The 17709-nt window shown below is 39.7% G+C and overlaps 1 long non-coding RNA gene across 6 annotated transcripts; it reads left to right on the top strand.

Moving 5' to 3' along the window:
* Positions 1-3000: 3000 nt before the first annotated feature.
* On the top strand, positions 3001-9629 carry LOC121881311. Of its 6 annotated transcripts, XR_006091748.1 has the most exons (4): positions 5796-6057; positions 6204-6249; positions 6362-7001; positions 7372-7804. It is a non-coding gene; the product is annotated as an uncharacterized LOC121881311 (long non-coding RNA). The 6 variants fall into 6 exon arrangements; XR_006091745.1 differs by adding an exon at positions 3001-5309 and having other exon boundaries at positions 5972-7001; XR_006091744.1 differs by adding an exon at positions 8578-9629 and having other exon boundaries at positions 5796-7001; positions 7372-7480.
* Positions 9630-17709: the final 8080 nt, after the last annotated feature.

The following is a 17709-nucleotide window of genomic DNA, read 5'->3' as shown; positions in this document are numbered from 1 at the left end:
TCATCTTTTTGTCATCCTCTTCCTCCTTCTCTCTTTCTCTTCCTCCTTCCTGCTAATGTATTTCTTCTCCTCTTCCTCCTCTCTTTCTTATTTGACCTTTTCATTCTCTTTTGTCTTCTTCTCTCTCTTTTTCCTTTTTTTTCCCACCGTACCTCCTCTTTCTCCTTCTCTTCATCTACTTCCTCCTTTTACTTCTCCTCTTCTTATTTCTCTCCTTCCTCCTTGATCTGTTTCATCTCTTTATTCTCCTCTTCCTCCTCCTCTTCCTCCCAGCTGTCCTCCCACTCATCATCCCTCCTCATCTTCGTGTCTTCCTCTTCTTCTTTCCCCTCCTTTTCTGTCTTCCCATGTTCTTCCTCTTCCTCCTTCTTTTCCTCTTTCTCACTTTCCTCCTTTATCTGTTTCTTCTCTTTATCCTCCTCCTCTTCCTCCTGTCCTTCTCCCTACTCTCCTCATCATCTTCTCTTTTTTCTTCATCTTTTGTGATCTCTTCTTCTTCTTCCTCTTTTCCTTTTCTTTATTCCCTGCCCTCTTCCTCATCTTTTTGTCCTTCTCTTCTTCCTTCTCCTCCATTTCCTTCTGTTCCTCCTCTTCCTCTTTCTCTCGTTCTCTTCTTCCTTCCTCATCCTCTATCTCCTTCTTGTCTTTTTACTTTTCTTATTATTATGATTTCACTATTTTCTCCTTCTCTTCATCTTTTTGTCCTCTTCTTCTCCTCCTTTTCTTTCTTTCCCTCTGTTCTTCATCTTCCTCCTTCTCTCTCTCTCTTCTTCCTCCCTCATCTGCCATCTCCTGCTAAACATCCTCGTACTTCTAATTCTACTCTTCGTCTTTCTCCTCGACCTCTTGACCTTTTCTTTATCCTCCTCCTCTTCCTCCCAGCTGTCCTCCTCCCCTACTTTCTCCTCTCTTCCTCTTCTCTTTTTCTCTTCCTCCTTCCTCATCATCTATCTCCTTCTTTTACTTCTTCTCCTCTTTTTCCCCTTCCTCTCTCTCTCTCTCTGTCTTCCTCCTCCTCTTCCTCCCAGCTGTTGTCCTTCCTACTCTCCTGCTCATCTTCTCTTTTTGTTCTCATCCTTGAGTCTTCTCTTCTTCTTCTGTCTTCTTCTTTCTCTCTTTCTTCTTTAGATCTGTTTCTTTAACCTCCTGTTTCTGTTCCCTCCTCCTCCTCTTCCTCCTCTTCCTCCTCTTCCTCTCTGTTGTTCTGTGTTTGCAGAAACTCGCTCTGCGTTCAGTGAGAATCTCGTCTCACCAGACAGACATTGATGTTCTCCTCCTACAGAAATCACTGCAAATATTTTCATCTTCTCTCTTTCTCTTTAATCCCTCTCTCTCCTCCTCCTCCTCCTCCTCCTCTTCCTCCTCCTCTCTCTGTTTCTCTCCTTCTTCTCTCATGTATATTTTTCTGCAAATAAAGGTGTATTCCCACTAAGAAATCAATGCAAATGCTGCCATCGATTTCCGCTCTCGTCTTTTTCTTTTCTCCCCGCCAAGTAAATTTGTCTCTTTTTTTTTGCTTTGAAATCAATACAAATATTTTCCTCTTTTTGTCATCTCTCTCTCTCTCTCTCTCTCTCTCTTTTATTCCCTCCCTTTTCTCTCTACCTCGCACGCCCTCCCTCTCTTGTTTTCTTTGTCTCTTTCCTCCAAATGTGTATTTTTCTCAGAGATCAATGCAAATATTTTTCCCATTTTTTCAGTCTTTTCTGTCTCCTGCTTCCCCCCCCCTCCCTCCTTTATCTCCCCCCCACTCTCTCTCTCAATCTCTCTCTCTCTCTCTCGCTGCCTCTCTCGCCCAGCAGCCGTCATTATGCCGCTGATTGCTGCGTTTAGCCTGGTAATTGAAATAATGAGAGAAGATTACCTCGCCGCTTTTAGTCACCTCGTCTAATCCACCAATCAGCTGTCAGCAGGTCAAGATAGTGTGTGTGTGTGTGTGTGTGTGTGTGTGTGTTTGTGTGTGTGTACAGTATGTATATGTGTAGATATGGATGTTTGTTGCCTATAGAAGCTGTTTGTGTGTGTGTTATATCTGCTGTCAACGGCGGGGAATCAGGAAAATCAATGACGCTGTGTTCCCTCAACATGACTGCCGCAAACAACAAACCAGCTCTGTGTGTGTGTGTGTGTGTGTGTGTGTGTGTGTGTGTGTGTGTGTGTGTTTTCCATCTGATATTGATGTTTCTCTTGTTGTCGTTCAGATTTTTTTTCATGTTTATCTGAAGGGTTTTTTGGGGTTTTTTTCTGAAGACACTCTTGTTGTCAACAAAGACGTCATCTTCGGGTCCATTTGTTTGCTTTTTTTCTGGAGCTTTCTAACACATTTTACAGTCTTCATCGGACCAAAAGCACTCACAGTATAGACTGGGGTCAAAGGTCATTGACAGTGATGGGAGACGTTTTCAGATCCTTTACCTATTTAAAAGTACTAATACAGTAATGTTAAAATACTCCATTATGAAATCCTATTACAGTAAAAATATATAAGTATTATGAGCTTGATGTAGTTAAAGTATTGCAGTAAACGTAGTGGTTTGTTTGACTGATATATTATATAAAACACATGTTCCTGGTTACTGTAGTTTGTTTAGAAACGGCTCCAAAGAGAAAAATAGAGATAATAGAGATACAGTTCAGTTTACAGCTTTGCTAGCTTGTTGTGCTACATATCACAACCTCTGGACTTTGCACTGAATGTATTTGAGAAATTAATATTGTAGTACAAAGTCCAGAGGTTGTGATCTGCAGCACAACATGCTAATGAAGCTGTAAACAGAACCGCGTTCCTGCACATGCTCAGTAGCGTCTTCCTTACACAGAACTACTCTCCAGAGACTGAAAACATGATGCTGTTATTAGTCTTTGGAGCCGTTTCTAAACAAACTAACGTGACCAAACTCTTCATGATGAAGGAACATGTGACCCAGTGCAGCGGTGAGATTCACTGACGTGTTTTTAATAAGATATATCAGCTTTGATACACACACAATACTTGTTAGTAGATTGATGAACATTGGATTTGTTGACAAGAAGAAAAATATAGAAAATTGCCAGACCAATCCTTTAAGGTTTGTGACATCCCAATGTAAAGAAGACGCCATCTTTGAGTCAGTTCCTTTAATAAACCATGAGCTGAATCTAAATGTCCACCCTGTCAGACTTCAGTCGGACATACTGTGACGTGTTCACCACCATCAGTCTGCGAGGACGCCGGGTCGCGAGGGGATAAAAATGTGCAACAAAATGGGGACTTAAGACCTCAAGTGTTTCCATGGAGATGAAATGAAACTCCTGACTCTATAATTCATTTCAAAGTGGTCTTAATGGTTTCAATATGTGCAGGTCTGCTGCTTTACACGGTTCACTGAGATTCAACCTTTACATGAGCTGCTAAACACTGCTGACAACCTTCACACTGTAGACGGACTAAAACTAATATTCTGTGGAACTGCATAAATAAACTTTCAACAAAAATGAAAAAAAAACAAATGTCATCAAAGCTAAATATGGTTCATCATCATCATCACATCAATATTACTGAGGATTATTGGTAATTGTTTGAGTGAAGTCTGGTTAAAAATCTGGTTAAAACGTCATACAGACTGTAAGTGTCCAACGTCTGAAATATACCAACACAATGAAAACTAATGTTGAATTCAGTTCCCTGTACACTTCCAATTTAATTAAGTCACAGAGAGCAGCATCATATGATGACTGACTTTTAAAACTGAGAAAACGTAAATGTGACAGTTTGACAGAACAGTCGTTGATTCAATTAAATAGTTTATGAGACTTAATTCTTCAACTTACGTTCAGTCAACTCACAGTTTTAAGGCATCTGGAGAATTTAAGTTTTTATAGTGTTTTTGTGCTTTTTAATATTTATTTTAACAGGTAAGAAACATCAGGAAACACGCAGATTAATAATCAGCTTCTTCTGTAGATTTCTCTTCATGATAATACTCATACACACACTATAAAGACATTTAAATCTTTGTATGTATATTATTCTTCCAAGAGAATGAAGGTTGCTGCAAATGTGACGACATTTATGAGATTTTAAGGCTTTTTCATCATTAAAACAAACACACAGTGTATAAGAATCAGCTGGTCTCACGCAGAAACTCTGATGTGATGCAAATGAGAACAAAAACACCAAATAATCACCCACACTGGCAGATTTATGCATCTTTTTCTATTAAAATAACACATCAAAGGCTCAGAAAAACAAAATTCTTCCTCTTCAGTTCTTCCTCCGTCTCTTCCAGCAGTGTTTCCTGTCACTAAATCCCATTCCGAAGCTTAGAAACATCCAAAAATCATCAGTTTAGATGTTTTCTTTCTAAAGTTTTCTTTCTCTGCAAGGTCACAAACACAATCACAGGCTCCCCGACTCGTCTTCGACTCGTCTTCTAACTTTGTGATCGTCCCGCTCCTCCAGCTGAGCGTCTCCTCGTCCTCTGCAGGCCGACCCGCTGAGGCCCCGGAGCCTTCGTCTTTGTTCCTTCCCTCCGTCCTCTCCCCCGCCGGGATAAGCTTTTAGCTGCATCCTAGCTGCGCAGGCTAACCGCCACGCAGCAGCTCTCACAGGCTCCTCGCTGTTCCAGCCAAATGCCGCCACACAACACCATATAATTAAGAGCTCTGAATGCGAGCAGGCAAATGCAAAGCAATTTGGGATGAGGCGAGAGGCTGAGAGAGACGGAGGAGGCAGGAGGGGGAGGAGGACAGCGGCGAGCCAACAGCCGTTTCAATCTAATTGGGCCATATCAATTTATTTCACATTTCTGAAATGTCACGCCTTGATGTGAAGCTAACCGAATTTGCATACGTGCCGCAGCATGTTTTTACCTCAGCAGCAGAGTGTGGACGAAATAAATAGAGACAGGAATAAATAGAGGAGAAGAGACGGCGGAGGGAAATGCCAGAACCTTTCTGCCTCCGGCTGAGCGCCGCGGACCGGCGAGGGTGTGGCGACGCCGCCGCCGCATCGCCTGATGTTTCCAAATGATGTTTCCTGATGGAGCGTCGGCTTTTAAACACAGGCGGTGGCGGAGGTGACACATCTACTGCAGAGCTGAGAGAAGAAATTCAACACAACAACAGCAATATGCAGCAAATTCACTGGAGTCAAAGTTCTAGTGTTATTTTAGGCTAATTTAGAGGGAAGTGTTGAGGTTCTGGTGCTGGTTCTGAGGAATTAACTCCAGTACCAGTACATCCAGAGAGAACCTAATGTTGAACATCACAGAGTTTACCCTATTCAACACCTACGAGTGTTTCAACATCGGGCATTTGGGCAGCTGCAGGTAAAGTGTGACAGCCGCCATTTTCTGTCCTTTTCATGTTATCGCTAGTTTGTATTAATGTACTTATTTTGGCTCACTGTCTCAGATTTTGGAGACGCAACTAAAATTAATACAAATATTTACTGCTGAGTTACCGTCGTCGTTAGCTGGTAAGCAGCCGTAGACTATTTTTATGACATGCTAACATTAAGCTAGCTTAGTTATCGTACTGCTAACTCTAGAAGTTTTAAAGTAGTTTTAAGCTATTTGGGCCTAGAAGATAGTCTATTTTTAATCTACGTGTTTCCTTTCAACAATGTTTTATCTGACAATGTGTAGACAATGTCCAGATGTTGCTAAATTGTCTCTACTTACGACTTTTCCATTTTAGCTACTGGTAATGTTAATGTTAAGAGCTATACAGAGTTGACAGGTTTGTGTGTGTTCTGTGAAAAGTGGATTATTATGATAGTAGTAGTATAGTATAGTATAGTAGTATAGTAGTATAGCTAGTATAGCTAGCTAGTTAGTTGTGTATTAACGTTAGCTCATGCTTGTTATGGCGTTTTAGATATGTGGCCCGTCGGATGTAACGTAAATTTATAGCCTTCAATTGAACCTTTTCTAAATGTTGTTAATCAGTTTGATGTATCTCAAGAATTAATTCTGTTCTGTCATCATAGTTGGAAGGAATTTGCTTCTTTGCATCTCTTGACTTGTAGAAGTCAAGAAGATCAGGAGGGTTTTCATTCAGAAAATCAACCTTCAGGTAAGTTTTAATCTATTAAGTTGCTGTAATGTAAATAAGACCATGTAATTGATGCACCTGTTGTATTTCACTGATATTCAGTAAAGCTTTAGAATCGAGGTCATAACAACCAAGACGGCATAAAGACGCCTCTCTGTGTTTTACAGTGTGTTTGTTTGGAAGCATACAAAGACATCACAATCATCACATGAGGTGTGAAGAGCAGTATGTAAAGTAAAAGACAATATTTATTCATAATTAAAACAGCATTGAAAGGATGTCTGAAGAGATTTCATGTTGTCTTCCTCCTCCTCTTCCTCTACAGCCTGATGTTGTAAATGGAAAAAAGAAATGAAAATGAAAGAAATGCATCAAATTACAAGCAGCTCATTTTGAAGGTAAACTTCCCAGCTGGTATATAAATAACCAGTGATTCAAACTGAGTTTAAGTTATTATATTGTGTAATTTAAACACTTGTGAGAAGTTCTCCATCTGTGGACAAGATGACGGAGGAAGATGATTCTGGTACCGAGGTGGATGAAACAGTCATGATGATGGTAAATTTAAAATATATTTATATTGCATTAGTGGTCGTTGGAGATTCAACCACTGCAATGACTTAATTATCTTACATCCAGTTTAGCATATAAAATATTAAGACACCTGTTGGAAAAGGTTTAACTTGAAGTAACGGGTTTCATTGATAAGTAATTGGTTAAAAAAGCACAAAATGCATCAAAGCAAAGCAGAAGTTTTCTCTATTGATCCTTCATCATTCAATCAGGAAAGATACATGCGGCGTGTTTGCGTGGCTGAAAGCAGACGTCACGTCCAGAGCTGAATACAAGATTTTATCCACATTTCACCTGCAAACAGACAGACTGTTACTGTTACTGAGATCTCAAAGCCAGCGGAGTGAATTAGAAGTGATGAAGAGGGATTGCAGAGTTCTTCAGCCAGAGAGGTGAGTTCATCATCATCATCATCATGTGTCTCCATATAGACGGAATAAATCATCTCTAAACTGAAATTGTCGTTGTCGTCACCTGATTGATTCATTTTATATGCTTGAATGTTTTATTATTCAACACACAGTCAATATTAAATCCTGACATTATGTTCACAAAAATCTGGAGTAAAATGTGTCCTTTAAAGTTTGACTTTTCTTGATCATCTTTACCATCATGTTTTAATGATAACTGACATTTTGCTGCTTTACTATATCTCTGGGAAGGAGGAAATATTTACCTTTTTTATGTGTATTTTATCAGAATTACTGAAGTTTTGTTCTGACTCTCGTGTAACTCTGGAAAAGTTTCTTTAAATTCTGATAGACACGGAGCCAAATCCAGAACACACTGTTGATCCTTGTTAGAGGTTCACATGTGTGACAGTAGAAGAAGAAGGTTAACCTTCCTGCAGCTCACGTGGTCGAGACTGAAGGTAAGATATAGGTTAAAGGTGAGTGTAAGGATGAGCAGAACTGTGTGACGATTACGGACATTTAACTGAACTTTTCTTTTTTTTTCATTTTAAATAAATTCCCATAGTGCATCATTACTAAAATTAACGAAGGCAGTCAGAAATGTGGATTTAGAGCTGAATTATCAGTAGTTTCTTACTAGTCACCTTGTTGGATTGTGAAACAGGTGAGACTAGAGAAGAAAACAGCAGTGTTAGTGTTGGTCTCAGATCTGCAGTCGACTCATTTTACTGCAGTAATGTTAATAACTGTCTGATCCATATGAAGTCATATCAGATACTTGAGTTAAGTACAACAATCTTTACAGGAGAATCCTGCAGTGAAAAGATAAATATGCATTAAAAGATCCTGTCTTTAGGAAATCATATGAAAGTTGTGTATTTATTACCTTAATTGCATTCAAATTTAATTTTTGCATCAAGATTTCTTGACAGTGTGCAGCATTATTAATGCTCAAATACATTCAGTTGCCAGTTTATTAGATGCATCCAGATAAAACTAATACAATCCATAAATAAATCCTCCTTTCAAGAACTGTTTCAGAGAGATGATCTCAACTTCATGGTTATTTAGGAGGCTGTAGTACTGTGCTGTTGTTATATTATAGTATGTTATACAGACAGGTGTTGTGAAACACCTCCAGTATAACATAATGCAACTGATCAGCAGAACAAACTACAGCCTCCAAAATGAGTTTCAACAAAAACTGAACATTATAACTTTCATGGAGGAAGATTTACTGCAGAGCTGTTGATTGAACTGCATTGGATTCAGATTTACATTATTCTCCTCATTCATAGCAGCTATAATAACTTTGTTTTGCCTCTCTGAGGGGAGATGATATCAGACATGAATGCAAACTCTCCATCGCTACTGATATCAGCGATTACAGAGAGACGTCTGTCTCAGAATCACATAAACTCTTATTATTATGATTCATGACTTCTATTTATTCTATGAACACATTTTAAAAGATGGTTGCTGCTATTTGCTGATTATGAAGTTGAACTCGGATTATGTTTCTGTCTTTGCTAAAACACTTTCATGACGAGCAAAGTGGGACTGGATTCCTGACCTGGGAGACCAAACTTGTGTCCCAGGAACCGAAAACACAAACCGCAGGATGAGGTGGTCCAACGCAGGAAAGAGAGCTGCTCTGATTGGTGGTCAAACAGATGAAGAGCGTTACAAGATGAAGAGCATCCTGCAGAAGATGAAGTACAGTCAGCACCTCATCCACAACCCCAACGAATCAAATCTTTATGCACCAAATTAACCAATGAGGAGCCAACAAACTCAACACCTCGGCACACCTCCGTGTATCAGATCATTATATCTTAGAAGATGTAGCATAGTATGAAGTTAAGCTGTTGTTTGAATATTTGAATCACAACTTTATTAACAATGAAAATACACTCCAACGTGTATGTGTGTTCAACTTTATGGATAAAAAGAATAACACTCATGAACATGTTGTGCACTGGAATCAAACATCACGCTTCATTCTGAACCTCCCGCTAATATTCAGTGATGTTGTTCCAGAAGGCGACAGACACTGACATCTGTTAATACTGTTGTTTCATATCATTAACATTGTATTTTCTCCGTCTATCACAGAGGCAATAACAGTATTTTTTAAAACATCTTATTGAAGAGCATCATCGGTTATTTACAGATTTGCATCCTCAAAATAATTTGATCCCAAAACATCACTTCATGGTCCATTTTCCTGAGTTTAGACGCAGAATTGTTCCTTTATTACATGTTTGGAGTATTAAGCCAAAGTCCAGCGTTAAAAACTTGAAGAACATCACGACGTCTTTTACCAGGAAACTAATATCTGCTGCCTTTCATCACATCCCATCATTGCTGCTGTCTAACAGACCTGTCAATCAGCAGCTTCCAGCCCTGTGATTGGATGTCAGGTAGTGGGCGGAGCTACAGTATGGTTTACATTTGAGATTAGAGCTCAGATACACACACACACACACACACACACACATACACATAGGAATGTAGAGAAAAAGAGAGAGAGCACTGCTGTTGACCTCTCTATTTCTTTTGTGTTTTTGAGCCAAGATTTTGCCCTGAGTGCTCGATATATGATCCAACCCAACACACACACACACACACACACACACACATATGCATGCATGCACGCATGCACACACTCAAACACATACACACATGCACGCACACACACACACACACACACACACATACAGATATATACACAAACACACTTATGCACACACAACTTTTTCACCCTTTCAAACACACACACACACACAAAACATGCCTGTACATACTTTCACACACACACACACACACATAGATATACACACACATACATAGATACACACACACATACACACACTCACATTCCTGGAAGACAAAGACAGAAGAGCGAGGTCTGTCAGAGTCAAATGTCAAACTGCTCTTAGCTGCTGTTTGCTAAACACTCCTCTAGTAATGACTTCAAATAGCATAGCAAAACATGTCCTGTGTGTGTGTGTGTGGAGAGAGAGAGAGAGAGAGACAGTGAGAGATGAACTTTAAGCTCTTGAGAAATAAGTACTTCTAATTGGTTTGAATTGTAAAACCATCAACAACACAGAGAGAAAGAGGATGATGAAGAGGAAGCAAACAGAGAGAAAGAGGATGATGAAGAGGAAGCAAACAGAGAGAAAAAAAGACAGGACAGACATGTCAAAAGGGGGGAAAAGAAGGATAGGTAGAGTTAAAAACAGATAAAGACAAAAATGAAAGTGTAAAGTAGGGGGGATGGGGGAAGAGAAAAAAGGGCACTGCTCACTAGAAACCAGTGGGTCTAAATATAGCATCAGTGCATCACCAATCTGTTATTTTGACTCAGTGTTACACACAACAGGCTCAAGATTTAGCTGAAAACAGTCTAATATGTATCATTTCTCATACAAAACGATGTACATATGACATTCAAAAGATACACAAGTTATTAAAGAGTACTCTCTATGTGAAAAGTGCCCTGAGATGACTTTTGTTGTGATTTGGCGCCATATAAATAAAAATTGATTGATTGATTGATTGATATTAACAATCAGGGGTTAAACTGGGCTCTTCTATGTCATCAGATGACGCTTAACTTCACACATCTTCAACAATATATATATTTTTACACTTTTCTCAGTCTTAATACTTCAAACAAACATGTTTTCTTCACAGCTGTAATTTTGACTTAAATATTGTTGCATAAATTGAAAATCAGGCTACATAACCCAACACATGCATACGTGGAAAATTATATGCTATTGTTGAATTACATTTTCATTTTCAAGTTTACATTGTCATTTTAATATAGTCACCTATAGGCTTCCATACATGACAACCAGTCTGCTAAGCTTTAAAAACTAAGTGCTAACTTTACCATAGTGTTAGTCATTATATATGGCAGCTTATTTTGTGTGTGTGTGTGTGTGCATCATGTGTCTGATTATTGTGTCTGATGATCGTTGTCCCCGGTGACGATGATAAGGATGATACTGAAGTTGCCGTAATTTACAATCTCTGGATCCTCGTGGTCGCCTCCCTCTGGAGACGACGTCCAACTGGTAGGAGACACATCTGTAATCCCTCCAGTGCTTTACATGTGTCCTCTGGCCTGGGAACGTCTCAGGATCCCGCAGGAGGAGCCACAGGACGTTACCGGGGTTACTTCACTCAGTCTGACGCCACCGTGACCCGGTCCTGGATAAGCGGCGGAGAACTGGATGGATGGATTTACCTCATCACATGAAGTTATTCTAGATTTTGTTGTTCTTTGTCTGAGGATCTCAGGAGGAAAAGCTGTGGTGCTGGAATCAGCTAACGGGGATCCAAATAAATAAATAAACGTACGGAGATGAGATGAGTCAAATTTGAACAAATGACACAAAACCTCAAGAGTTAAAAATACTGTATTAACACAATAACAAAAGCTCTATATTCAATAAATCTGGGTTTAATTGAGCAGCAGATTGTGACTGACGTGAGGCCGCTATATTTGTTTAGGTTTTAAATCTGATACATCTGAACTTTCAGAAAAGTCATAATTATAACTTGGATGTTGAGACTATTAAGAAGTCGGAAACTCAGCGTACGTTTGGCGTCGGACAGCAGCTCTGGAGGCTCATACTTCTATAAACATGTGTGTGTTTTCCCTTTTGTGAATGTGTCTATTAGTTAACCACAACCTGGATTCATCATCCTTCTGCCTCTCTGTCTGTCTTTGAAGTGGAGGTGGAAAGCTGAACCCGGCATTAGCCGTCTCGCTCGCCCCGGGGCCCGACACTAATATGTGAACGCTGCCGAAATGAACAATACTGCCTTTACATTCATTACAGAGAGCCATCAGTCACTGTTTAAACTATGTGTGTGTGTGTGTTTGGGAGGAAGGGGTGACATAAAGATCACACACACACACAAGCATTCACACACCACATGATACCTGAGGATGCATACACACATTTGTATTCATTGTTCCTGACATTCTTGTATAATACAGGTGGACACTGAGACGTATGTAGTTAAGGTCTCATTGACGCGATGAGTCGCTCTAAATCATCCACGTGTCACCGCCAGCTACATGCTAACACCTTATATTACATGTTGAGTGGTGGTTGAACACACAGTATATATTCTCTGTTGAGTGTATTTAGCTTTGTGCTTATACGTTAGCATTATTCTATGTTGAGTGATATTTGGCTCCATGCTGACGCTGAGTGATAGCAAACGTCTTGCTAACACGCTAACATGTACCATGAAAGTGAAAGTGTGGACCTCGTAGAGTTTTACTTATTCATTATACCATTTGTCCTTTATGGAAGCTGATTTTTCTCACTTTGTAAAGACTTTTTTTGATTGTCATGCAACACAACACCAAGATAAATCCCTTGTATGTGCAAACTTACTTGGCAATAAATCTGATTCTGTTTGTATCTAAACCTGACTGACGTCTGGAGCCTTCAGGTCGGATCCAGAAGTCAGCTGTGTCTCTTCTGTTTCTGCCACAAAAGTATAAAAGTAAACTTTATTTGACAGTTAATTTAAAGCAAATATAACAAACTTTTCCAGCTGATAGCTTCCACGTTGTGCAGCCTGCTGAATACATGCAGTAGTGTTTCTACTACTACGTTACCCATGAGCCTCGGCTGCTGTTGCTATGGAGAAGAAGCCAGTGAATTAAAAACGCTTCATCGCTGAAGTTGTAAACAAAACCTGTAGCCATGGTTACTGAATGTTTAGCTTCTAGTGCTGCACGTAACCGTATTTTAAACTTCACTGATTCTAGTAGAAATGCATTCTGGGAGTCGTAGTTAAACCCGAAGTTTAAATGTCCACAGTCTTGTAGCTTCAACTTTTTACTAAAGAATCTAAAGATATTTTCTGACACAGTTGTTCATCTTTTGTTCTGATAATTCAACCAGGAGAGTTTTCTGTTGATCCAAACTGTAAAAGAAAGAAAACTGAGAGTCGTAACGTTGTCTGTTCACAAAAACGAGATTTTTACGTCTCCTCCTGCTTCACGACTCTATATGGTGTCAGAAAGGTCAGAGGTCAGAAACAGGTAAACTCCATGTTAAAACTTTAGTAGTGAAACTCACCTGCACACACACGCAAACACACTTATGGCTTACATGCCCATGCTTATCATTGCAAATTCCACCTCTTGAATGCACACACACACACACACACACACACACACACACACACACACACACATACACACACACCTGCTGGGATGGATCAGGTTCAGGCCTTCAGAAAGTCGACATGTCGGCTCATTTCTTCTCCTCCCTCAAATTTACCCTCCATCTCCTTTGTTGTCTAACTTTCCTCCCCTGTGAGGCGACTTCAACCCACACAAACATGACAGCCAACAAACACGCACACACACACACACACACACACACACACACGCACACACACTCTCTTTCTCTTTCTTTCTAGCCGGTGTAAGATGTCACCTGAGTCGCTGTAATTACGCCCAGTGTGCTAATAGCGTTTCTCTCACCTCTCTGGGAGCCAGCCAGCATTCACAGAAAGGTGTGTGTGTGTGTGTGTGTGTGTGTGTGTGTGTGTGTGTGTGTGTGTGATGAGGGGGTGAGGCAGGTAGATAATGGGGTCGGTGTTGTCGTGTTCGGCTTTGAGCTTCTTCTTTTGTCGCTCATCGGCCTGGTGAACTTTTTTTTTTTTTAACCTAAAGACCTCGGAGAGAGAGCAGATGTGTGAGTGTCAGAGGATCGATGTGGTGTATAAATATATATATATATTTATATATTGGAAAAGATCACATAAACATATTAACATGCATACATATATCATTTTCTTCTACTTCTTCTACTCCTTTCTTTCTTCTTCTGTAGGAATCAGACCTCCTGCTCTCCTCCTCAAGCCTTCACACACTAAACATGTTCATAAAAGAAACTTTGAAGCACAAACAACATTCAGATGTTTGTCTGTTTGTTGTAAAAAGTCCACTGCAGATAACCAGAGGTGTTATTAATCTGATTATTATTAATGACTGAAGGTTAAACATACTCGGCTTTACTCGGTATGTTTTGAACTTGACTTGCACTTATTCTTGGTTTAGTGCTTTTTGGTATTTTTGGACTTTTTACACGTTTTCGACTCGTTTCTTCACCTTTTACTTCATAGTCAAGACTTTAGATTTACTTACGACATACAAAACAATAACTTTGGCCCTTTTTTCTGCAAATAACCTGCAGTTCTCCACTAAATAGACATTCAAATGAATCAATATATCAGCTGAATCTTTCTCCTCAGACTGCAGAATTATGTGGAAATTATTAGGGGGGAGCGTTGAAGAGCTCATCTAGCTGCTCAGCATGTGAACTCACTCAGAGAAACAAAAAAAAAGCTCAAATCCATCAAAAGAGTGAAAACTCATGAGAGTCTGAAGTGGACGACATGTAGAGAGAATATCATCAAACTCCTGATATTCAATTAACAGACTCAGTAGTAAATTCTAGATGTTCACTGCAAAGTCTAAAAGGACTATTTGACTCTCAAAAGATTTTAGATTTGAGTATCACTTTAAGTCGTTCCATCTTTGGTGCAGAACCGTGACTTTACCCATCAGAAACCTCAGAAACCTGTGACTGCATCCCAGAAACCTCGGGGATACCTTTTCCCGCTGCCCTTCTCGTCTTCTTCTCCCGCTCCTCCTGGCTGGCAGCGAGACAAAAGGCCGCCTGTGTGCTGGTTTGTTTGATTTGCTTGATGAATTCGCGCCGTCGGTTCGAGTCAAAGAGTTGTTTTCATCGGCGACGGAGGGAGGGCACGTCTGCTCTGTAATCAGAGCGAAAGGAGGAGCAGGAGGAGGAGGAGGAGGAGGAGGAGGAGGAGGAGGTGTAGAAAAGAGAAGCTATCTGTTTGGTTTTCTTTCAGGAGGAGCGTTTGTTTTGTTGATGGACAGCAGCTCGCTGTCATCACTAACAGAGAAATATCCCATCAGCTCAGGTCAAACAACGTCCGACAGGTGCAGCAGCATGAGTCAGTCGGCGTTCCCTCTTCATCCTGAAGCTGCAGCCAGATGTGGAAAAACACAAAGACAGAAACATCATCTTCATCAGATTTATAAAGCTGTGTGTACTAGGGGTGTGTCCGAATACAAATACATTATTCTGCAAAGCACAAATAGTGGGTTTTATACGAATATTTGTTTCATACAAATATTTAAAAAGTTATTTGTTGGGGGTGTTCCCCAGAGATAAAGCTGAGCTACTGACACAAGCAAAGTGCTCCCAACAGACTCTCCATAACCTGTTGTTCCTCTTCTCCTTTCCACAAAGTTAGGTTGTAAAAAATAGGCAATAAATGAAAAGTGCAAAGCAAGAATCACCTTTGAAGTTCTTCCCTACATGTTACACGCTGTGCTGTCTCTGTGTTATGGGTGTATAAACAGGTAGAGGTCTGTCAGCGCAGTCGTCTATGATCTGGGAGACTCCAGATCAAGACCCGATGTAGGGACCTCCTTTATAAGGTGGTTTATTCATGAACACTTATTGTAAAACTTTAATTTTCTAAAAATAAAAGTGTCATAAAAACAAAAACATTTTTAAGCCTCTTTCCACTTTTATTCGAAAACAAATACAAATACTGGGCTCTCTGCACATCTCTAGTGTGTACACGTGACTCATTCATCCTCAATCATTGTGGAACTCGATGTCTTATTTCTACTCCCACAATTAGCTGTAAATATTATAGCTAATATCCGTTCTGAGCTTCTGTAGAAACATGGCGGTGCAACATGGCGGTGCAACATGGCGGCCTCCGTAGAGGAGGACCTGCTCCCTCTGTAGATATAAAGACTCACTGTAAGGTAACGAAAACACAATGATTCTTATTTTCAGGTGATTATAGTTCGATGCCACTAAATTCTACAAACTGCACCTTTAAGTCTGAGTTTAACGTACCTGGACGTACCTGCGGGATTTATGACATCACAGCTAGTTTGTAGCCAATCCTGGTCCAGACTTTACAGTGAAGGAGGAGAATCAACAATATTTACAGATTCAGAGATTCTGTATTTTTATGTAGAAGGAGGAGATGTTTTAAGGACTTTTAACTACTGCAAGTAGTTTATATATCAAAGATGTGCAGAGGGCCCAGTATTTGTATTTGTATCTGTATTTGTTGAGGCAACAAAATTATTTGTATTTGTATTCAAATAAAAGTGGAAAGAGTCTTAAAAAATCCCTTTTTTGTTTTTTATTAAGCTTATAATTTTAGAAAATTAAAGTGATGTCCGAATTAAGAAATATGCGTCATGTAGCAGGTGGATGTGACTCCCCTCACTGTAGACCTGCTGATAGATGTAACAGCGGAGCAGAGATAGCGACTATAACTGACCTGCAAGCTGGTATTTGACATGTTGTTGTTTTTTTTCTTCCCACTATTTGTGCTTTGCTGAATAATATATTTGCATTCAGGCACACCCCTAGTACATATATATATATATATATATATATATATCTTATAAGGCGCCTTTCTAGTCATGCAACCACTCAACCACACTGACGGCAGAGCCTTTGGCAGTAATTTAGGATTCAGTATCTCGTCCGTACCTGCAGGTCGTTTATTTGACCACATCACACACAAATTATTATTCCAAGTGAAGGATTTTTATACGTCTTAAAACATCACTCAGCAGCAGGATCTTTAAAGGTCACCTGTGAAGTTTTGGTGCTCGCACGCACATGACGGTGACACAATACACAGTCAGTACCGACGGTTTCACACCGTTCCACTGATCTACAGGTGGCTGCGATGCACCAACAAGACAGAGAAGAAGAAGACGTGTTTTACGAGGAAGGAAATGGATCCAACACATTTGTAGACACACACACACACACACACACGGTGAGTTTTGGGGGAGTAACAGTGAATGTAAACAGCAGCTGTAAGTTTAGAAATGTGTCTTTGATTGATATTTTACAGATCGCTGTGTAGACACATAAAAAATCACACAATCAGTACAGTTTGTTATCAACCTAAACAAACAGTGTTTTATTATATTTAGATTCTGTCTCAGTTTATTTATACATCACATTATTATATAACCCTCAGATCACTCGAGAAAAACACGCCGGTAGACGTCTGCGTGAGGTGAACACATTCTACTTTTATAATAATGATAATAAAATATATATGTGTGAGAGATGGTGTATTTATACATCATTTTGTCCGAACAGTTTCTTACTCTATGAATGTAATTTCCAGGAAACATGGAGTGACTTTGCTCATCGTGTTGCAGCTACAGAGAGTCTGTCGTAAGAGTCTTGAGTGTTTTTTTTTGCCGAGGATGATGATGATGTGAGTCTCCTTCACAAGACAACACACAACACAAAGTTAGAAGTCTGTAAAATGAAGTTTAAAAGCTGTAATATCTGTGTTTATTAATGAGAAAACTGAAGAATATTGTTAATAAAGTTTACATCAGACATGTGGAAGTCATGAAGACACCTGAACGCAGTAAGATGATAATGTTTCAGAGGAGGAAGAACCTGACAGTCGACACATATCTGTTCACTGACACACACACACACACACACACACACACACACACACACACACACACACACACACACACAAGGAGACACACAAACACAAAGCTCTCATTCATAAAGAGAAAACATCTTCTTCTTCC

The sequence above is a fragment of the Thunnus maccoyii genome, chromosome 16 (genome assembly GCF_910596095.1).
Source record: "Thunnus maccoyii chromosome 16, fThuMac1.1, whole genome shotgun sequence".
Classification (NCBI taxonomy): domain Eukaryota; kingdom Metazoa; phylum Chordata; class Actinopteri; order Scombriformes; family Scombridae; genus Thunnus; species Thunnus maccoyii.
The sequence above is the reverse complement of the archived record's forward strand: the minus strand, read 5'-3'. Positions and strand labels throughout refer to the sequence as shown.